Source organism: Ambystoma mexicanum, chromosome 11 (assembly GCF_040938575.1).
Source record: "Ambystoma mexicanum isolate Mex_15411 chromosome 11, UKY_AmexF1_1, whole genome shotgun sequence".
Taxonomy (NCBI): domain Eukaryota; kingdom Metazoa; phylum Chordata; class Amphibia; order Caudata; family Ambystomatidae; genus Ambystoma; species Ambystoma mexicanum.
The window spans coordinates 811,868,480-811,892,398 of NC_090934.1; positions in this window are offsets into that span (position 1 = coordinate 811,868,480).

Genomic DNA, 23,919 nt, shown 5'->3' on the forward strand with positions numbered 1-23,919 from the left:
TTACGATTGTCACCTTAAGGAGATATGCAAATACTGTAGAGTCATGCTATCTACTCATGGGATGGTTTATTTGCAATTCAATCTCCCGTCATTTCTATTGCACCTGTTTATGGTAAACATATTGAACAAAGTTTCTTACCGACAACAAATATCCTCAACATTTGAAATATCATTCGACAAACAATGCATCACTTGCCTTAAGATACATTTTAAAATAAATATATATAATTTGTGTTATGGTTTTAGTTCAACCTTATACATATGCCCAATGTAATAATACGAATCTCAAAACAATTAATCAATAAAAGCAATTAATCAAGTAAAATTTTACAAATTCTAAATACAATTCATCAAAAGTTACCAATAATAAAAGTAGTTCAAAACACAGCATCCATAAATAAAACATCATAATTCGTCAAGCTTTCTTATAAAAACACAAGGGACAAGATTCATGGAAAGTTCATCCTGGTGCAAAGTGACTTTGCACTGCCAACAAGCACCCTGATTCACAGAGCGGTGCAAAGTGATTTTTCGCAGTGCGAAGTGACTTTGCAACACTTTTGCACCAGTGCAGAGTGATGTTGTATTTCAGAAATACACTTTGCATATCGCTCTCAGTCAGGGTGTTTGTTGGCATGCAGAGTCACTTTGCACCGTGCAAAAAAATTCCATAACTCTGGCTTTAGGACACCACACACTTAATTTACACATTATAGGTATTAACGCATATTGAAAAGAAATCATCACTGGAAATAGCCCTAGATCTTAACTTTGAAGGTCAAAGATTTTACTTATCAGCATTAATGTTGCCAATATTAAGGAAACCTATGAGCTTGCACATATATTCGACCATACTTGAGCACACCCACATGGATTATCCTTGTCAAATAGGTGTTTATAATATTCATATCTGGTCTTTTATAAGCTTGGAGAATAGATGATAAGATGTTGCAGTGACTCAACTACCTCCACATTGCTGCAAAACTAGCAAGAGAGGCCGCCAGGTGTCATATTAGACCTAAAGCCTAAAACCTTCCTTGTCGGCAATAGCTTCAAACCCAATCTCAGAAATACAGCTCTCCACTTGTGACAGGAACATTTTGATTCACAAAGAGTTTTAAGTTAGTTATAGGGCCTCTCCTCTGCAACAATAATGTTTGAAAAATGATAAAGGCCAATCCTGTCTCTAGTGGTACATAGACAGCTTTTTTGACAGGCTCAGGTATATCAACCGATGTTCTGGATATGGGATTCAGTGAACACCTCTTTATGTCACGCTTTGAAAAAACGCATGCCTCGAGTAATAATGTCTGGACCACTCATATTATTGGGTGGCAAAAGTACACTGATGATGTTCTCATAATATAGGATGGCACAGTAACAGAATTTCAAGACTACTCCAGTTATATCAACAACAACACATTTGGACTGTAATTAGTAGGACATATCAGTAGCCAGGAGATCGACTTCCTCGATCTACACATAGGGCCTCATTACACGGTAGGCGGTAAACCATGGCGCTATTAGCGCCATGGTTCATGCCGGTAATTTACCGGTACTGCCTTGGAGGAAAGGGGAATTACCGCCCTATTCCAAGGTTGGCGGGGCGGTAATTCCTCCTTCCTCCATTGCCCTTCCCCATTCCCATATTTGCCCCATAGGGCATAATGGGAATGGGGAAGGCGCTAATTACGGCACTGCAAATTGCGGTACCATAATTAGCTCCACTGGTCCCTTTGCGGGTTGGTTTTTAACGCCTTCAAAAAGCAGGCGTTAAATTCCCCACCCCGCAAAGGGACCTCGTAGTAAGGCGGTAAGGATTTACTGGTACCGGTAAAATACCGCTACCGGTAAACCCTTACCGCCTACCGTGTAATGAGACCCATAGACATTAAAGACCTCACAATACAGACATGAACATTTCACCAGCCCACCAAAGTGAAGTCAACACTACACTACAGGAGTTGCCACCAAAAACATGTGATCGAAAACAGTAGGAGAAATGATAAAGGGCGAAAAAGGAACTGCAGTGAGAAAGATCAAGAACTAAACCTAGTGAAAGAAAGATTTATAACACAAGGATATGCACAAAATAGCATTGCAACAGCCGAGAGAAAGATTACTGCTAAGACGAGAGCAGAGCTAACCATAGCCAAGAATAAAGGAACGCCTAGAAGCCACACCAACAATAAAGTCAGATTTGTCACACAATATGGTGAAGAGAGTACAAAGCTATTCAGAACCTTGAAAACACATTGGCATATATTATTGACAGACGGCCGTCTGAGGGAATATACAGGCAGCAAACCATAGATCACCTTTTCAAAGGCACCAACATTAAGGGACAAACTCTGCCGTAGCCACCCGAGCAGCCTGGAAGCCAGTGATAACTGGCTAAGAGAATAAGGAAAGAAAAATAAAGGATTCCATAAATGTGGATTTTGCTCGTTTTCCATATATACTTTGGCAAACACAATGAAATACAGCAATGAATTCCACACAGTGTATATTAGCACAATTTTGAACTGTCGTAGTATGTATGTTGTTTTTATAATTGTATGTATCTGTATCAAGATCTACATTGCCAACACAATTAGACAAGTCCATTTTAGGATAATAGAGGACCTTAACCCTATCAAAAAACAGGAACCATGGTATCCACTTGTACAACATTGGATGAACATGCATGTAAAGGAGGACCAAAAATTGACTAAGATTTGTGGCAATTGACCAGATGAAACCCTCAGCAAGTGGAGAGGATAGAGAAAATGATCTAAGAAAAATGGAGGCAAGATATATATGCACATTTAGAACACCACAGAATGGTCTCAACACAGATAATGAGTTGCAATATTTTCTTTCAATATTGTAAGATATTTAAGGGCACACCAACAGGTTTAGCATGACTAACACAGGTATAGGGTTGATCACACTAAACTATGCTCCAATTTATGAATCAGTCCTACCTCCTCACATATGCTATGGACTCACAGGAGCCACCATTCACACCAATATACTTAAATATTAAGCCTTAAATAATGACTAGATCCCTTTAACGTTTTTCCGGGTCAAAAGCATGCTTTTTACATGTGCTTAGACAGGGACTCATGAGAGCCACCAGGTATACTTTAATATTAGCCTTTAATAATGGCCAAATTCAATTAACCTTTCTCTGGACTCAAAAGTGTGCTTATTAAATACACTTACATAAGGACTCACAGGAGCCACTTGTTACACCAATACATTCCAATAGTACCCTCAAATAATTGTCAGATCCATCTAACCTGTTTTTGGGCTCAAAAGACGGGCCTCAGGTCAAATCAACGCCCAGTTTGTAACAATTACCAAACAACCGAACTATCATCCATTTACCAAAACATTAGTATATCAATTCATGAAATATGATTATACCATTAAAATCAATAGATTACTCCACATAACTGGACTTAAATCATCATAATGGGCAGCCATAAGTAAACACTAAACACTAGACCACTCCAATTTGGCGGATCGCTAGTTAAGCCTTCCTAATAGAAACCGGCAACAGGCTGTGATCATGTGATAACTTGAGTCACTTTAAATGACTCCGCTTTTCAATTTTTCTTTCAAAACTGACACAGAGCAGCTTCCCGAATGGAGCACAGATCTGGATGGGGAACTTAACCAATCATTCAAGGTAAGCAGATGGGATGGGTTTTGGAGGAAATCTTCTACTTTCTAGCACTTAAGAGAAGACTAAGCACCAAGAGAAATATTTTACTCCAAGCTACAGAAATGCATTAAGAATCACACATGGGACTAGGTCTAGCAAAGCACAGCAACGGTTTTGCAAAACGTACTAGGCAAGGATTAATTGTATTCTTGAACACTAACATAGCACACTGACCAGACTAGTTAGAACATCTGGAATAGGCAAAAGAAAGTTCTGCTTTAAGTTAATTATTTCCAGACAAATAAAGAATCGAAGCAGAGCACTGCGGGATATCAACAATGATAGCACAGAAGAATACAAGAACATTGAAATCTTGAAATATACAAGGTGACTTTAAATATTTCATCACAACAAGCACTTCTAACAGTAAACCTATGAGCAATTTATGTAGTAACAAAAATGTGTATTTCTAACAGGCTGTGACCTTTTAACTAGACTTAAAACAACAAGGATGGAAACATCAAGAATACACCAGATCTAACCAATGAAGCACTAGAAGGTAGTCTTTCAACCCATATATTCTAATCATTTCCTAAGCACAATCCGACTGATGATCCAGAGCAGAATCTAGGCCCCAATATAGCTGCATGACAACACAAAATCACTGTGGTGACACAGTACAACTGACCCTCATATCACACCTCAAAATTAAATAGTCACCAACAACCACACATCACTGAATTTTACCTGATTTACCATCCACCTGGAAAGTGTGCAGACCTGCTGGCATTGCCCTTTGCCAATCCATTTTTAGACAATGTTCCATAGATATAAAAATACTAATACGATTTATGATTTTCTCTTTATTTTTCTGTCTGTCTGATTTATTATTTTTCCTATTATTCTTACTATTTTTATGGTTGTAAACTGACCAATTCATGAACCCATTTTCTGTTGTATTTATTTAATTAACTAATATGTTATCAAGGTATGTAACTTCTGATCCTCCAACTGTTTTGCCTCTCCCTACCTGTAACCTCAGAAATGTATTATTTACAAACCGCCTTGAAAACCCCCAACTTTCTTGCCATAAGAGTTGGTGGTTCACCAAACCAACATGTCAGGATGTTAAAGTCACACAGTTACTAACCCACTGCCATTTGTGATGTAATGAAAAAGACTTTGCACATACATTTGAACAATATATAAACCGCATGATGTGGATTATTTATGAGTTGTGCTGATAACGTGGGATCTTCTTACACAGTTTTCACTATAAGGCCTAGGTTTTTAGCCTTCCCAAGTGATACGCAACACTCAATACTGATCTGTAGGACGCAAAAGAAGCAGACAAATTACCGATATAGTGAGGCACTGGCAAGCACAGCTTAGCAATCACTGAATTTTACCAATAGTTTTTCATAGTTTCTGATCCAACCATTGAGTATTGGAATTTTCCTTAGTATCATTATATGCAAATCATTCAATAAGAACATTGCTGGTGGACACTAGATTTTTCTGTAGAGAGATAGATTTTCCATGAAACATCTGCCTCCAGAGCGATCAGGCCCAATTAATAACTCATGGTTGATATCAGTACACATTTTGAAAGAACCACGATACTCCTCCAAATCAAACCCTGATTGTAATCCTGAGATGTGTTTCTTGTTTTGTTGTGAGTTCAGAACCATACAAGAGGTTTATAATGGATTTCAGTTTATAGTATGTTATAAGTGTGAAAACTTGAAAAATGACCAAAACTATTACTAATGATTTCATTTGGGCAGTAAGTTTCAAGCATGTATTATGTAATCTAGTTGTCACAGGATAAAACATCATTTTTCTTCTTTTTTTTAAATCAAGGATGAATTCCAAATAAGTGAAATTATCCAGAACCTCCTGTCTCTTTTGATCCAAATATCAAGTACAGTTATGTTGCAACTTAGTTTTACCAATGATAAGGATATTGGACTTCTTGCTGTTAATATTTAAGGTGCTATCAGCCATGTAATCCTGGAGGGAATTTAGACTCCTTTGAAGGCCAATTCTAGTTCCATCAAGGATCACTAGGTCATCAGCATAAGCATGATAATGTAGTTGATGCTGGCACAGTCTTGGCAGGAAGGTATGAGCAGCTTCTAATTTTGGCCCCAGGTCTGAAAGTTATAGGTTAAAAAGGGCAGCGGCCAAAACGCACCCCTGCCTTAGACCCATATCGGTTTCAATGGGGTCTGACATTCTGCTCATGTTGTTGAATCTAACAATCGCTTTGTTACTATATAGCTGAATAATAAAACACAACACATTTTGGGTAGCAGCCAGGTCCTTAGCTTTCTCCATAATCTACAACTATTGACCATGTCAAAGCACTTAAGAGGTTGATGAAGGCCATAAAGATTTACCAATATTTGGCCAGGGATTCTTGTTGTCACAAAGAGGCTGTAGGCCATTCAGGTGTGTAGCAACACCTTTTCAGAAATCTGATTGGAACTTGTTACAATGTTCAGAGGTCCTAGATTATTAATTTAGTTCCATCAGAATAATTGATGCAAAAATATTACCCACCACATTGACGAGGGCAATCAGGTGGTAATTTGCTGGCTCTAAATGATTACCCTTATTTAAGATAGGCACAACATATGATTATTTCCAAGAGGTTGGAATTTCCCCACATCTCAGAATGTTGTGAAACAGCACTGACAGGATTGATTACCACAATGTGGGATTACCCTTTAGGGTTAGATTAGAGAGGCCATAAGGGTCGGCTGCTTTGGAATTCTTGAGCTTCACAATCTGCATGAATATATTATCCCATGATTATCTAAAATGCATGGCCTATTCAGATTGTAAGTAACTACTTCACAATTTCCACCGGGTGATGAATAGAGCTCATTAAAGTGTGCCCTCCAAGTGGTTTTTGAGATAGGATTTATCATTGTGGCACCAGTGTTTGTCTCTAAATTTTTAAGATGTCTCCAAAAGCAGCGGGCTTGTTTATTTAACATGAGATGCAACATGTAGTTACACTTGTTTGCAGAAATAGTATATTTTTGGTGCTTATGGTGCTTAAGCCAAGGTCTTTTCTCGCAGCAAGTAGCATCAATTGATATCTTGTTTACTTTCAACAATAAACTGAAAGATAAATTAATAGTACATATCCACTCTCTCCTTGGTATAGCACAAGGCAGAAACTGCAGTGCCCCAGTGCAAAGATTTGGAATATCTGAACATGATTTATGAGGGGTGACGTGCCTGACTATGTAAAATATGAGATATGTTTCTATGGGCTTCATAGTTACCTCAATGGTTGCTGATTGCTTTAGAGGCTTTGCTCCAAAAAGGGAGCAGCCATTGACACTAGGTTCTAGTTTCACCTCCTCTATTGCCGTTTTGAATTAGATTTTATTTCATTTCTTTGTTGTTTAATCATTGACAAAAACATACATAGACACTATAGGATTGTAGCGTCTGTATGTTGTGATGTGTCAGAAAAGAAAGAGGACTCAGATAAGACATTTCACTATTTTCTTTATTAATCAAAGGATATAAATGCCTATCTCTCCCTGTATTATAAGGCGGCCCTCTCTCAGAAAACTAGCTAAGGTGCTCGTAAATTAACAGACTGTCCGCTGTCCAAACTAACTGCAACTAGCCATGCAACTAAAATAACAACTGACAGGAGAATTACTTCCTTCTCTTGGGATGTTTGCTTCCACAGACGTTGTACAATACTTGATTTTTAGATCAGTTCATGAAACTCGTTCAGTACTTTAAGATGTTTTGGCTGCCACGCTCTCTGGTACATTTTCTTTGTTATGTTACTACTTTCTTCTTGGTTTTCTCTAAAGAGAGGGTTCTTCATTGACTTTGACTGAGACAAAAAAAAGTGTTCCAATAATGATTGTCTTTTACTTCTTTAGGTTTCAATATTCTTATCTTCTTATCTCTACTGGGATGAGTATGATTGATCCCATAACGAATCCCATTGTTCAATTCTCTAGGTTTTGCGTTTAAAGATGCTTGTCATTGACTGGGATGATTATGAGTGGCCCCGTAATGATTCTCTCTTACTCCTCTAAGTTTCCATATTGCAATCTCTTGAACTTCTCTGGGAACAGTCTAATTGATCCCACAATGATTCTCGTTCAGTTCTCTGGGCTTTAATCTTACATTATCTTCCACTTGATTAGGACGAGTTTGATTAGTCCTGTAACAATTTTCCGTTCCTCTCCCCGGTCTCCCATTTTTCCTGTTACCTCCTGTTTTAGGGATAACTCCAATGGGGCTTCTTTTCATTCAAGCCAGTTCTCTCTTCTTGTCATTGTCCAGGATGGTCAAGTGGTATCTTCAATACTTTTAGGTTCCGTGTCTTCCATCATGGAGGTGTGTCGACATTTGTGTAGAGGGTCCGAGATGCACATTTAACTCGTTGTGGCCATTACACCACTGTCTGAATTTCTCTCCATGCTTCAGGATGTGGCACGTCTGACTTTCTTTCCTTCATTCTCCCAATATCAAGACCCACTGCGTCTAACTCTGTTTCTCATTCTTCTCTGGTTACAGGATGCTGCACATTTTGCTTCTCCTCCATATCGGCCTCCCAGCCTGTTGTAACTCGCAGGTTTTGTCTCTCTTCCAGTCTCCTCCGCTCTCATGTGTGACAAAGCTGTGGGACTTACCCAGTGCACGTCTCTCTCTCTCTCTGTGGCAGGTGGCTTCTCCCCTTTCCTCCATACCATCCTCTTCATCCCAGTTAAATAAGATTTTTCATTTAAAGATACATTTATCGTTCCTGGTGACAGTAGCACATACTGATCTTTTCTTCATACCAATCTTCATAAGGTATATTAAAAGAAAAATGTTGGGATGTATTTTAGGTAGTTCCTCACAGGAAAGGGAGACCTTGTCCCCAAATAGGGAGTCTCTCCTGGTGAGTTTCCTGTTTCCTTAGCCCTACGGGGGTTGTTGCAGAGTGGGCTCACCTCCCCAGCCTCATGGCAGGGGCTCCCCTTGGGGAGAGGTGAAAAATTCCTGCCATTCATCCCAATGCTTGTGGTAATAATTTGGCTTACAGCTTGCTAGCCCTGGGTTCTGTCACTACTTGTGAACTCTCTTGAGAACCTTAGGTACAATGTCCATGGATGGGAGTGCCCTTGTACAGAACCCTTTGATAATCCATGTTGCTTTTGTTTACTTTACTCTACAGTATAGATCAATTTTTAGTTTTTACACACAGAATACCATAAAAACATACTTGTCGAAGCAATTCACCTCATGGCTTTGTAGCTGAAGAGATCTCGCAAAGCCTGTGCAAGGATCCAGGACTATATCAAATAATCAATCCAGGGATCAATACCCTTGATAAAGAATGCAATTGTCAGTCCCCTTTTACAAACAGCCTTACGTTTTAAATGCTACAGAGTTAAATAACCATTTTGCTTCATTGAAATGAGGGTAATTGTTTGACTGTATTTGTTCTAGCAACCTTTGATGAACAATATCAATAGTTCCTCATTAAGGTGCTAAGCGTTGATGGCTGTACTCAACATGTTACTCTTTCACGCCTTGTGAACTTCTCCTTCTGTTGTCCAATCTCATTTAAGAGACTAAGGGAACTGTACCATTGTAAAATGATTTTGTAAATCAGTCCAATACGCTCTACTTTTACTATACTGTACTTAACTGTATAAAGTTTGCCTCAAGCTCGGAGCCAAGCTATGGGGACTTTTGTCACTTGGGTATCCCATTAAAGAATCCTGCAATCTTATCTCATTGGAATTTCCCACATTCGGTCTGCCACCCACAGAAGAAAACAATCAAGCAAGAGGATGAGGATGAGTAAAGTCTGTTCGGTATGTATTGTATACTGTAGTAGGTGGGGGGTTGAAGAGTATCCGATCATATTTTTTCTTTGGTGTAGAGCGGGTTTCCCCTGTAGCCAAAAAGTTAGTTACATCTCCCATAATGCATTGTGTGCCAAGGTTTCTCAGTTCTGAAAATATGCCATTTTTGGACATACATGCTTTTTTTTTTATGAATCTGCCTTGGCTTACGTCTTTGGACACAATGTGGGATCCGCTGAATTTCTGTGTCAGAATTATGTGGTGGGTCGGAAGAAGGAGTCAGACACTTTGAGGACATGTTTTGTACTCTCTTTATTAAACTAAACGAATAAGGCTCCCTATAATTAAAGGGCACCCTACCTATCTAAAGAAACTAAAGGTGCTTGCTTGTCAGATGTCCAAAGTAAATCTGTCCTCCATCCAAGATAACCCTCTCTGACCCTACCACTAAATATACTTAAAGAAAAATTGGGACAAGCAACTGTCTCTTCTTACCTTTGCCTTCTCTTTATCCACGTTTCTTGTTATACTATACATTTCTTTGTATAGTCCATAATGATAGTCTTTCTCTTTAGGTCTTGTAGTTCTTCAAAATAACTTTTAGTCCTTGAGGTTTCTATGGTCCTCTCTCGGTAGTAGTTTACTCTACAATAGTTTCTCCTCTTCTTGGTGTCACATATACGTTCTTCACAATATTTTGCTTTTTGCTTTTGAAAAAGTGTCTCTTCTATATACTTTTAGGCGTTCTTTGTCAATTGTGCTCTCTCTGAGACTTAGGTCTCTTAGTAAGCCTTTTTATTCCTTTCTTGTTGTATGTTTTAGGCTTTTCCTTTGCACACGCTTAAACTTTGCACATAAAGGGTTCTTGCCCTTTATTCCAGAGTCTCTGTTCTCAGTCTCTTTTAGTTCCCCATTTGGGTTGATTAAATGTGTCTCTTATCACTTGTTGTTCACTTCCCTTCTTATCTGGGCATTGCCATAATATTTTGATCTCAGTACTGGGACAAGTTTTTCTTTTCATATACTCCTGGTCTTTCTTTACTGGATTATTTATTATGTGTTCACTACAATTTTCACATGTCCAACCATTCAACTTTCTGGATATGGCTTCATCCTTAATACCGGGACAAGTTGTTCGATGCAAATAATGATTTCCAGTGGCCTCCCGGTTTTTCCTATTCCCCGTTACCTGTTGTGATATGGGGAAGGATTGCAGGTCAGGGCTCTCACTCGGATACTGCTTCTCGTTCTCTTTGCTGTTCTTTGGTCTACCAGTCTAGGCTCCATGTCAGATGTCTACCATCTCCATACGCTGGTGCTGAGAAGGCATTTACAATTCCCATCATGGTAGTCTCTGCAGTGATCTGCGTGCGTGGCGCCCACCACTCTGCATGCATAGTTGCACCACTACCTGGTTCATACCACTTCCCTGGTGGTCCTGTACACAGGGATCCCAGCACCTTGCAATCTGCTGCTCTCCTTCTTCAAACTCATGGACTCAGTAATCTACCTTGACTCTGCTTCCTCAAGGCGTGATGAGGTCTGGGAGCTTCCCCTGGATAATAGGCTCTCCTGCTCTGACTTGCTGCAGTTAAATACACATCTTGAATTAAAGGGATATTTCCTCTATTTTCTTCAGACAGATTTTTTCTGCATTCCTATCATATCATTGCCCTCAGCCAAACATGAAGCCTCCATAGTACTCTCAATCGAAGACAGTCCCATATACGAGACTATGGTAATTCCTTCAGGTAGATCCTCACAGAAATGGGAGTACTTGTCCCCAAAAGCAGAGTCTCTCCCGAGGAGGTCCCACTTGCCTCGACCCCTAGGGATGATCTTGTGGAGCGGACTCAATTCCCTATCCTCGCAGGGGCAGTCTCCCATTAGGGGAGATGGGACGAATACCTGTGATTCATCACACTTAGTAAATTTGCGATTTGGATGTAACATACACTGCACATATGACTAAATGCCCTTTATCGTGACTTACACACAACAATGTGTATTGAATTATAACCTATAATAATACTTAATTCAAATTATGTTTAATTATAAAATTAAAAGTAAAACATATTAACATTCATAAAATATCAATAACATAAGTATAAAATATATTCAAGTATATATTGTACATACTCGTGATTACTAAATATAAAATATTAAATTATGGTAAAGAATACTGCATAAACAATACCATATATTTTAAATATGCAAATCCAACATATGTACCTTTGTGATATAATTACTTACTATACATATGTAAAATAGTTTTGATGTATTATCTTAAAATGTAATACATTATGTATATATAACTTTAAACATTAATAAAACAATACAACAAACACAAATTCACATCATGCCAATTTAACAAAAAAACAATCCTTTAACATGCATCACATACTATAATGTACACTTTTGCATTATGCTATAAAAAAAGAGTAAGACTGAAAATATGTTTTAATAATTTAAAACCACCATCATCACAAATGCCTATAATACACACAATAATTAAAATATATTTCATTTACTTAATAAATCATACAAACAAACACAAAGTTAGTAGTAATTACATTATTTAAAAACAAGCAATATTTCAAATGGGTGCATTAAAAAATCACCATAAATAAACATTATATGTACATGTACTAAATCATAATACATTTAATACAAACATGATCAAACAAAATACAAGTAGAAAAAACCCTAATATTTTTATTTAATATCATGCAAATCTACTTTTACCCCAATTTCAGGTGATTTGGGCATTGATAACCAGATCAAATTTACTTTAAAGTATTTATATTATAATTTTAATAACCATCAGTTGGTATTTTTAAAAAGCTATTTTAAATCAATAAAATCTAATTGGAACTTTTCAAATGATAAATGTGGACTTCTGAATTTGACTTTTTCAAATGTTCTTATTAACACTGGAGGTAAGGGATGTCTTAAAGGTGTGAACTGTAGGTAATCAAACAATTTAAGTTACATTTTCACAAAGATTTATAATTTACATTTTACACAAGAACATAAAAAACAAAACACAATTACAACCATTAATATATTTCAATGAAATAAATCATAACAATACATTCACAAATTGTAATAGTACTTCAAGAAATGTTATAAACTATTCAACACCATAAAAAGTGTACATTATTAAATCTTAATCTATACAATACAACAATTGATAAAAACAAAATACAAGTTAAAAAAAAAATATATCATTTTAATACGTACGTCCACTTCAATTGGTATTTTTCAAAAATGTATTATACATAGATGAAATTTAATTGGAATTGTTTAAAGTATATTTTGTTTTAATTTGACTCTTATTCAAAGGTTCTTATTAACATTGGAGGTAAGGGACAGCCTTAAGTGGTGATGTGGAGTCCATCACACAATTAAATTTACATTTTCACAAATATTAATCATTTAGATTTTACACAACTACATAAAAAAAATGATAACACACATTATTGGGGCTTATGTAAAAGCCTACATTGTTGTATCTACTGACACTATTTTTTGAGTTTAGTAAATATAGTATTGCTTAAAATGTAGTAAAAATGTTTACAAACAATTGCAAAACATTATAAAAAAATATTATCAATTCATTTATACAAATTTTATATTGAAATCAAATATTATGGTAACATGCCCTGAACACATACTTATCTGCCAACAGTGTAAAGCAGAAACCTTTTTTGTACCCTTTGCTACACATATTCTATGTCATTCTCGCTCCCCATCATCTGCCCAAATGTTATTTCATGTGTAAAAGAAGTGTAATACAGCATTGTGCAAAGGACCAATTCTTTTTTCTGTGGGTGAACATACCCACGAGCCATGAACACATCTCACTGTCTGTGAACATCGGGAACAAATGAATGCCCTTTTCTCCCTTTTCTCCGCTTTTACTACCTATTTTCCACTGCATCCTTACCACCTCTCACATCCCCAAGGGTCATTTCATGAGTAAGACAAGTGTCACATTGTGTTTTTGAAAATTATCTGACTTCACAGTTTGTGGACATTGGTTTAGATGACTAATCCAATGAAGTGTCAATTGCAAAACATTTCACGCTCATGATGTTTCTTTATAGACAGATATGTTCCTTTAAGTGTTGCCTGTGAATGATAGCAGCTCCCTGATTAGTGCAGCTGTTTCCGTGGACAATAAATCAGAAGGTGAGTCCACAGACTGGACACAGATGGTAGTAGGTCTATTGATTGAATTATTTATTGTCAAGCTATTTTTGTTTACATTCTTCTACTTGATCATTGGTCAAAGTATGTAGATGGTAAATTGGGGTTAGGCAATATTACTGACAAAAAAAACAATCATTAGACATAAAACCACCAATATATCAGTCTATTGTACCTGCTTTTAAAAAAATATATATGTTTGACAGATTGACACCAAATTGTCAACAGCAGATTTTCAAGGCCCTGCCACCACTGCTTGCATGCTATTATTCCATCCACTTGTTCTTGGTGTAGGTACGAGAGAATTAGTTTTGCCATTTAAGTCAATCCTGATTTTGAACATTGTTGGACCCCCCACTTTAACTTTGCCCCCCTCTCACTAAACCACACCAAATGTTCCAAAAACATTCAGAGCCAAAAATGTGTTTTCATTGGAAGGTTTTGTGCAGATTTCTCAAAAGCCACTCCAAATGTGCTCTTGGTATAGGGAATCCAACTTAACCATAAATATCAGATCAATATCACTAATCCTTTAATATACATACACATATGCTAGAATATCCTCAAACATTTAAGTTCATAAACAAAATGTCCCCAAACATCTGGCTTGTTTGTTAACAGCAGAACAGAAACAACACCCCTTTTTTGCCTTTTTATAGAAATATTCCATCTTATCCTCACCACCTCTCACTTCCCCACAGATGGTTTCATCAAACCGCAGCAACCTTTCTAAATAGATTCAGAGGCAGGTGTATATTGTCTTTGCAATATTTCATGCAGATTTATAATACAGCACCAATTTCATAAGCCACCTAAAAGTACTCTCTGGACCTCATTACGAGTCCGGCGGTAACCGAGGCGGTAAAACCACCTGGTTACCGCTGGACTCGTATTACCATTCCGCCTCCGTGATTCCTGGAATTACCGGGGCATTACAACCCCGGTTTTCCGGGAATCACAGAGGCGGAATGGTGTTAATCCCCTTTCCCATTGAGTCCTATGGGACTCAATGGGAATGGGGATCATGGAAACACCGGCAGCATCTCGTAATGCTGCCGGTGTTTCCTCGTCCGCCTGCAGGTCAAACCTGGCGGGAACATCACCTCCCGCCTGCAGAAGTCGAGATCAGGCGGTCCGGAAACAACGGTGGCGGCGGGTTTACACTATAGCTATTTGCAAGCACTGTTAGCTTGTGCTTGGATCAGAGTTTATTTTTTAGATATAGAGATATCTACATAGATGGATAGATATAGGGGAAAACACAAGTGTCCACCTGGTTGCATTCCCTTTTCCAGTCAAGGTATAATTTTTCCTTTTAGTAAAGATGGGAAGTTTTTAAATCTTTAGAACATGGCACCCTCCAATTAGATATAAATCTCCATGTGCATCTTTGTTTTGCAGTAAAAATGACCAGACAAGTGGAATAATCTGTATTATTCTGTAGAGTATCTTGTGTGAAAAGGATTTAACATATTGATGTTAGATACAAAACTGGTCTGTGTATTGAAGATATTTGTTCCTGGGAAAGATCATAGTTGACTCTGCCTAGCTTTTATTAATTCCTCAATAAAAGTGGGATGCATTTTTGAATGTTATCATGAGTTTTTATGACATTGGCTAATTATGTCAAAGACGTTGTTGAGATTATAGGGGGGAATAATTTGTTGAGTCATTTTTCCGAAGTTCCTATTTCTAAATGTCCACTATAGATATTTGGTAATACTGATATTTCATTTAGGTTGGAGGGTGTTTTAGATATATATCTCGAGTTAGATATAGTTTGATGGATAGATAGTGGGGACAGAAATGTAGAAGTGTTCCCTTGTTTGCAAACTTCTCTACAGTCAAAATATGTTTTTAAATATCTTTGGGTAAAAAAGGAGGAATTTGAATTTTGGGAACATTCCAGAATCTGAGTAGAAGTACATTACATGTGTGTTTCACCACACCGGGCAAACAGCCAGGTCTGGAATTCACTGTGAAGTATCTTGGGTCAGACTTGTGAATTGAGTATATGAAAGATATGTTAGAAATGTTTGTGGGTACGGTAGCAGTTTAGCAGGCTGTAAATGAAAGTTGACACTTCTCATCATGTGTCAAAATTAAGTTGAGGGTTCCTGGTAGTTTAAGATGCTCGTACTCTGTTCAGTTGCCCTAATTTTCCTGCTATTAAACTGTTTTAGAATGTCCCACTTTGCACACATTGGCATTCCTCATTTATATAGGAATCCATTTTAAGGTCTCCCACATTCCTCAACCATGCATCTGTTCTGTATGGATGTCATCCTATGTTCCATGCCTTCTGCCACTGACTACAGACAATAAAGTGGATTTGAATTAGTGATATTGGATGTATTGTATGATTGGTACTGGATGACTGAGACTGGTTTCTTTTACAGTTTGCATTTATTTTTATAATATTGTTTGAAGTCTATTAACAGAGTGAAGGAGGTAGTGAACTGTGTCATTTATGAAGCGACTACAAGAAGTAAGAATAGTGTTGAACAGCCAGCTATGATAGAGTTTAAGTAAGGTAGATATTAGACTATAATGAAAATGTCAGTTATCTAGCAGATGTGAATCCAGTGTCTGCGTTCATGTTTTACTGTTAAAAACATCAGGGACTGGCAAGGTCATTAATTCACCATATGGTACTCTTGATTTGAATAGTACATTTTTCATGAAAATCTTTGCATAAGACAGCATATATGATTGTTATACTAGTAATCAGCATGGGTATGGTAGTAACGTAGCCTGTCATAAATCAGCACTGACTATCCACATCCAAGTCTATGCTCAAATAAAGATGAGAACTCCCAGTACACTAACACGATTATATTCTGTAAGTGTACACCTTTTTTCCTGCAATGATTCACTTTGGGTATTTTCCAGTTTACCCACATTACTTTTTCTCATTTATGTGGATGTTATCAGTAAAGTTCTCCTCACCGCTGGTTCATACAACTGTCCACCATAGATTTCTTTCAAATTATTATGAATGGTACGATTGGCTACAGGAATGAAAGTATATTTGAATAGTTGGTCTTGGGCTTTTTTGTATTGTCATTGATTCTGTATAAGAATGTAAGCTATTAGAACAGTGGTCTTCACACTGGGTGCCTCAAAGTTTGTTTAGTGGTGGTGGAAGGCTCTTTAAAAAGTGAGTATGGTGACAGCTTTTAAAAGAACATATAAGCAGATTTGGCTTCTGTGTTACCCAGCAACACTATTTTTACTCAAGGTGGGGCTCAAAAACAATATATTTACTCAAAGGGGGGCGTAGGATACGAATGTTTGCATACTACCATCAGAAACCTTGCAAATGTTATTTTCATGTTTCCTTGTATGCTTCACTGTTAAAGTTGTTAGGCAAAATGCAAGATCCACAATTGACTTTAAAGTACCCTATGCCAGAGTAGGGGATAATTCTTGAGAAACATGTTTAAAAATGTGTATGCTTATGTGACATTAGAAATTGGCAAAGGAGTGGAATCAAATTACCCTAGTGCAAATCAAGGTTGACAGTCCCTATCCAAATCTGTGTTCAACCAAAGGGTCCCAGTACCTTGACATGTTTGTAGTCTGTAAATGTACCATACTTTTGCTGATAGGAGCCCCTTGGGGAATTTCCTATTTTGCCCAGATTAGTATTTTACATTGGCATGGGTATCTGTGGATGGGTCACTGCCACCAATAGTCCATGCAGCTGCCTTCCATATATTTGTTTCAACTGTTCATGCCGTCTGCTACTGATTGCAGAAATGAAAGTGGGTTTGGATCTGTAATCTGGATTGATTTGTATGATAGGTATTATATGGTTAAGGATATTAATTTTATTTTTCAGATTCCATGAAGACCATGCCTGCCAAACACAATTTGCAGTGTCAGGAGAAACCCAATTACTACTTACAGGGAATCAATATTTTAATTACTGTAAATACTAGAGTACTACCATTTGTGAAGAGCAGACTTGTGGAAGATAGTAAGCTCTTTCAAGCAGAACTTAGGGGCCGATTCATGGAACAAACGTGCACCGAAAATTGTTGCGCAAGCAGGCGCAAGCAGGCGCAAGCAGGCGCGAGCAGGCGCAAGCGCAAAAAAACAGGCGCACGCGTGCGATTCATGGAAGTCCCTGCGCGTGTTTACCTCGGGATGTGCGCCAAACCCGTGCATGGCGCACACGTCACTGCAACATCCCGAAAGACGTGCGCGACGCGCACAGTGAAAGCGCACAACCTCGGCGCATACACTAGAAAGTGGGCGGAACACGGGGCGTAACGCGCGGAATGGGGAACAACTCGCGAAAATAAGGGCGTAACTGGGGATGTTCTGCAGGGAAGCAGACGGAACGCCCACAGGCACCCGAACCACACGTATTCATGGAATCGAATAGGGCAAAGCCATGCACAGCGAAAGACACGCACAAGCCGAAACATGTCCGCCACACGAAGGCAGGCGGTAGCGTCCCTGCGCATTACAAAAGTGGCAACATACAGCAATTGTGCCTGTGCGAGCGGGGCACGTGTATTTCGCGGTTGCGCGGGAAGTTACACACACGATTGAGCGGGGTACGTGTATTCCGGGGGCGCGCGGGAAGTCACACACGCTGGGGGAGCGGGCTACGTGTATTTCAGGGGTTCGCGTGAACTTTTACACGCGATCGGGCCTGGGGGAGCGGGCTACGTGTATTTCAGGGGTTTGCGTGAACTTTTTCACGCGATCGGGCCGGGGGGAGCGGGCTACGTGTATTTCAGGGGTTCACGTGAACTTTTTCACGCGATCGGGCCTGGGGGAGCGGGCTACGTGTATTTCAGGGGTTCGCGTGAACTTTTTCACACGATCGGGCCTGGGGGAGCGGGCTACGTGTATTTCAGGGGTTCGCGTGAACTTCATCACGCGATCGGGCCTGGGGGAGCGGGGTACCACTCACCGTCTGCCTTGCGTGTAGAAGAACGCGTAGCCAACACCCGCTGTGAAGTAATAGCGTGTGAACCCCACCGGATGGAAAACACACGCACCGCACGAAAAGCACGTACAGAACAGTGTAAAGGCACGCGGGATCTCCAAGCCCTGCCAGGGCAACGCCTGTGCGCAAAACATCACAGACGCGCTTACGCTGTAAGGGCCTTTGGTCCAATTAAATCGCGTACGCGTGCTGACGCGCTTACACGCTAAGGGCCTTTCCTCGATTTTCACGCTGACGTGCAGGATTTTCACGTGCCAAATCACTCCGTATCAAGCTGGCCATGCGAAAACACACGGAAGACCACGCTCCTGCCCAGAAGGCCGAATTACTGCCCCCCAGGGCCCCGAGCAGACTCCTACGTGCCATCTGCTGCTGCCTGCCTGCCTGCCTGCCTGCTGCCACCGTGCCCTGCCATTGGGTGCCTGCACATCAGCCATCTGCAGGGGTCCAGTTGCTGTGTCCACCCATGCTGAAACAAAAGACTCCCGACTCAGATAACATCGCTCCACAGCCCAGCCCCAGGTCTCAGTTGCCCACCCACTCCTGCCCCTGGGGTTGCCATGTCGGGCACATCCACATCTGGCACCAGTGGCAACCCCCGGCCAGAGGGGCAGAGGGGCACCAGCTTCACTGCCACCGAAGTTGGTGTCCTGGTGGAGCAAGTCCTGGGGCAGTATGATGCCCTCTTCGGATCGTCCCGCGCCAACAAGGAAGGACGGGAGAGGATCTGGGCCGACTGTGTGGTTGCCATCAACGCGGAGGGGGTGGCAACCCGCACCATCCAGAAGGTCAAGAAGCGCTGGGAAGACATGAGGTCCTAGACCCTCATAAAGGCCCGGCGCCTCGTGGAGGGGGGCCGGGGCCGCATGAGTTCCATCCAGATGGGGGTCCTGGAACGCGTACACCCAGCGCTCCACGCCCAGGTCCTTGAGAGGGAGACCCGTCTGGAGTTGAGCGGTAAGTGGCCAAGCATTGCTATGTGAGACAGGGCATGTTGCAGTGTGCTGGTTGTCTGATACTTGCTTGTATGTGTGACATAGGCCATGTACGCATGTATGTGTGCAGGGACATCATGGTAATGCATGTGCGACCAGTAATGTGTGAACCGCACGGTTGTTGCATGTGTTTAAATGCGACATGGGGAGCCCTATGCAGATTGTACACATGAGAGCATGGCAGTCTCTGTTCCTGGACATGGGTGGGGGTGAGGGATGGGTGCTGATGCCAGGTACATATATGGTGTCCATGTCTGTGTGCCTGACCTGCGTGTCTGTGACTTGTGGATGCCATGGATGCATGACACATATCTGTGACAATGTACAGATTCACTGATGCAGCCTAGTCATCCTTGTATCCACTGTGATTGGGGTGTACGGGGCCAGATGGATGTGACTGAGGTGAATGTGTGCATGTGATAGGCATGACCCATGATGCATGTGAGTTCCATTACATTGTATGTTTCGAGAGTCCATTGGACATGTATGGAAATGTCCATGGCATGCACCATGACTGTCACTGTGTGTGTTTTGCCTGGACTGACACATGTGTTGTGGAGGGACATGATGGAAGTGTACTTTGAAAGTGGCACTCATCTGCTATTGCTTCCTGTCTAGGGGACCATTGTACAGTACCCTGATGCTTGTGTTCTATGTCTCCCTCTACGCAGCGGCTAGTGAAGAAGAGGGCGGAGACGGCGCTGTGGAGCAAGGCGGCAGGGATGCCCCCACGGCTGCAGCGGAAGGGGTGGGTGAGCCCCCACAGGGGCCTGCTACGGCGGAAGACGGTGAGGAGCCATCCAGGTTGGTGGTTTCCACAGAGGAGGAGGAGGCCGCCACTGAGGCACACATGGGGCCTGGTGGGGGCATCCCTGCTGGTGCAAGTGGTGCAGTCCAGGGGCAGGGGCAGGAGGCAGCACAGGTCACCGTGGAGGGGCCTGTGCATGTCGCTGTCCCTGACCCTGTGGGTGCACCACCATGCACCAGCAGGGATGCCCCGTCCCAGGCCCGTCCGCAGGTAGCGGGGATGTCCATGTCATCTGACTTCCCTCCACCTGCGGACGAGGGGACCCCTGGCCGTATGGAGAAGGTCCTGATTGGGGTCGCGATGCGCACGGCTGTGATTCGTGATGCCGTGCGTGCTTCCCAGGAGGAGCATGCACGTCATCACGAAGAGCACCGTGCTGACGTGGCCCAATTGGGATCGTCCATGTTCGGGGGTTTCCTGCATGTGTCGGCCAATCTGGCGGCCCTCTCCTCCTCTGTGGAGACTATACGCCAGTCGTTCTCCTTGCCGTCTTCTGGCCCAGATGCCACCAGGGCCCCCTGTGGACCTGCCCTGACCAATGCAGCCAGCTCGGTGGGGATCCCATCCCTGCCACAGTCGGGAGTCAGAGGTCCAGCAGGGGTGGACACCACAGCAACTGTACCCCAGCAGATGGAGGATGTGCCGGCATCATCAGGCAGGGTACGTGCACGACGGCATCGGTGGATTCCATCAGCCTGGATGCCGTCGTGCTGGCAGAGGCAGTGGCGTTGGAGGCAGCAGCGGAGTCAACGTGGGAGGCATCATGGCTCGGGGCCATCAACATCGGAGGGGCAGGCATCGGCCGGAGGGCAGGAGGACCCAGGACGGGAAGTGTCTTCCGTGTGGCAGCGGTTGGGCCAGCATATAGGTGCGGAGCGGCGGCGGGCGGAAGAGGCGCGGCTCACAATGGTCAGGGCAGAGAACTCCATGCGGAGGGCCCTGAGGCGGGCTGAGTGCCTCGAGGCAATCCGCAGGGGGTTGGAGGAGGAGACGGCGTCGTCCCTGCGGACCCTCGGGGCCATGGAACAGGACCGCCTCCGGGACATCGAACAGGAGTTCGATGATGCCCTGGCCCGGAACACCACGGAGTGAGCCGCTGGACTTGCCCGCCGCCTTTGTATATAGTTCTTTAGTTTTAGGTTTCCTTTGTTTCTTCTTATGATTTGGAGTCGACGGACACTGCTCCACTTTTTGTATATAGTTGCATTTTAGTTAGTGTTTTTTGTAGGTTTCCTTTGTTCAGTTGGGCTCATGGACCCTTGGATGTTTTGTACATAGTTCTTCATTGGATTGATTTTATTGTTAATGTGACTTTGGACAACATTTTTTTGGATTTGGATTTGTAGTTTTGATTTTTTTAGACGGACATGCAGCTTATCTTTTTTTCATTGCCATTGTAGTTTGTTTCATTTCATTTGCATTCAATTTTTTTTAATACAATTTTGTTTTCATACTTCACTGTGTGGTATCATCTCATTGGTTTCATGCATGTCATGTTGGGTGTTTTCCCATTCAATTGCAACCATTGTGTGTGACGGACATGGGTTCATTTGCTTTATGAACATTGGGGGTGTAACATGTAATTTCCATTTCCATGTGGATGAATGGGTTACTTGGTAGGGCTTTCTGGCTGTGTAGGCTGACCATAACGCACATGATTGGGGATTGTGAGGACCTGGTGGAGGCTGCCCATGGTGGCTGAGGGGTGGGGGTGATAGGGGACATGAGTGGGGGCCTGGTGGGGGCTGGCCATGGTGGCTGGGGGGTGGGGGTGGTGGGCGACATGGGTGGGGGCCTGGTGGAGGGTGCCCCACACTGCTGGGGGGTGGGGGTGGTGGGAGACATGAGTGGGGGCCTGGTGGAGGCTGCCCATGGTGGCTGGTGGGTGGGGGTGGTGGGAGACATGGGTGGGGGCCTGGTGGAGGGTGCCCCACACTGCTGGGGGGGTGGGGGTGGTGGGAGACATGAGTGGGGGCCTGGTGGAGGCTGCCCATGGTGGCTGGTGGGTGGGGGTGGTGGGAGACATGAGTGGGGGCCTGGTGGGGGCTGCCCACACTGCTGGGGGAGTGGGGGTGGTGGGAGACATGAGTGGGGGCCTGGTGGAGGCTGCCCATGGTGGCTGGTGGGTGGGGGTCGTGGGAGACATGAGTGGGGGCCTGGTGGGGGCTGCCCCTGCACTGCTGGGGGTGGGGGTGATAGGGGACATGAGTGGGGGCCTGGTGGAGGGTGCCCCACAGTGCTGGGGGGTGGGGGTGCAGGGGTACATGAGTTGGACATGAGTGGGGGCCTGCTGGCAGGTGCCCCACAGTGCTGCGGGGTAGGGGTGGTGGGGAACATGAGTTGGACATGGGTGGGGGCCTGCTGGCAGGTGCCCCACAGTGCTGGGGGGTGGGGGTGCAGGGGTACATGAGTTGGACACGAGTGGGGGCCTGCTGGCAGGTGCCCCACAGTGCTGGGGGGTGGGGGTGCAGGGGTACATGAGTTGCACATGGGTGGGGGCCTGCTGGCAGGTGCCCCACAGTGCTGGGGGTGGGGGTGCTGGGAGACATGGGTGGGGGCCTGGTGGAGGCTGCCCCTGGTGGCTGGGGGGTGGGGGTGGTGGGAGACATGGGTGGGGGCCTGTGGAGGGTGCCCCTGGTGGCTGGGGGTGCAGGGGGACATGCGTTGGTGGGCAGTATTGCAAGTTGACATGTGGGTTGGCTGGGGGGCATGGCCATGGTGGATGGGGTGCCTGCAGGACATGTGCAGGGTAGGCCCCTGTGGTGTGAGCCACCTGCAGGGGCCGTGGAGGGTGTAGAGGGAACACCTGGGAGGGCCCACACGTGCAATTCACGTGTGGTGCTCCCCGCGCACCCCTGTAATACAGGTACTCTGATGGAATCACGTGTCGAATTTCCCCCGCACCCTGAAATACACGTACCCTGATGGAATCGCGTGTGGAACTTCCCGCGCACCCCTGGAATACACGTACCCTGCTGATATCGCGTGTGGAACTTCACGCTCACCCCGAAATACACGTACCCTGATGGAATCGAGTGTGGAACTTCCCGCGCACCCCTGAGATACGCGTACCCTGCTCGCACGGGCCCAATCGCGTGTGGAAATTCCCGCCTGGATGCCGTCGTGCTGGCAGAGGCAGTGGTGTCGGAGGCAGCAGCGGTGTCAACGTGGGAGGCATCATGGCTCAGGGCCATCAACATCGGAGGGGCAGGCATCGGCCGGAGGGCAGGAGGACCCAGGACGGGAAGTGTCTTCCGTGTGGCAGCGGTTGGGCCAGTATATAGGTGCGGAGCGGCGGCGGGCGGAAGAGGCGCGGCTCACAATGGTCAGGGCGGAGAACTCCATGCGGAGGGCCCTGAGGCGGGCTAAGTGCCTCGAGGCAATCCGCAGGGGGTTGGAGGAGGATACGGCGTCGTCCCTGCGGACCCTCGGGCCATGGAACA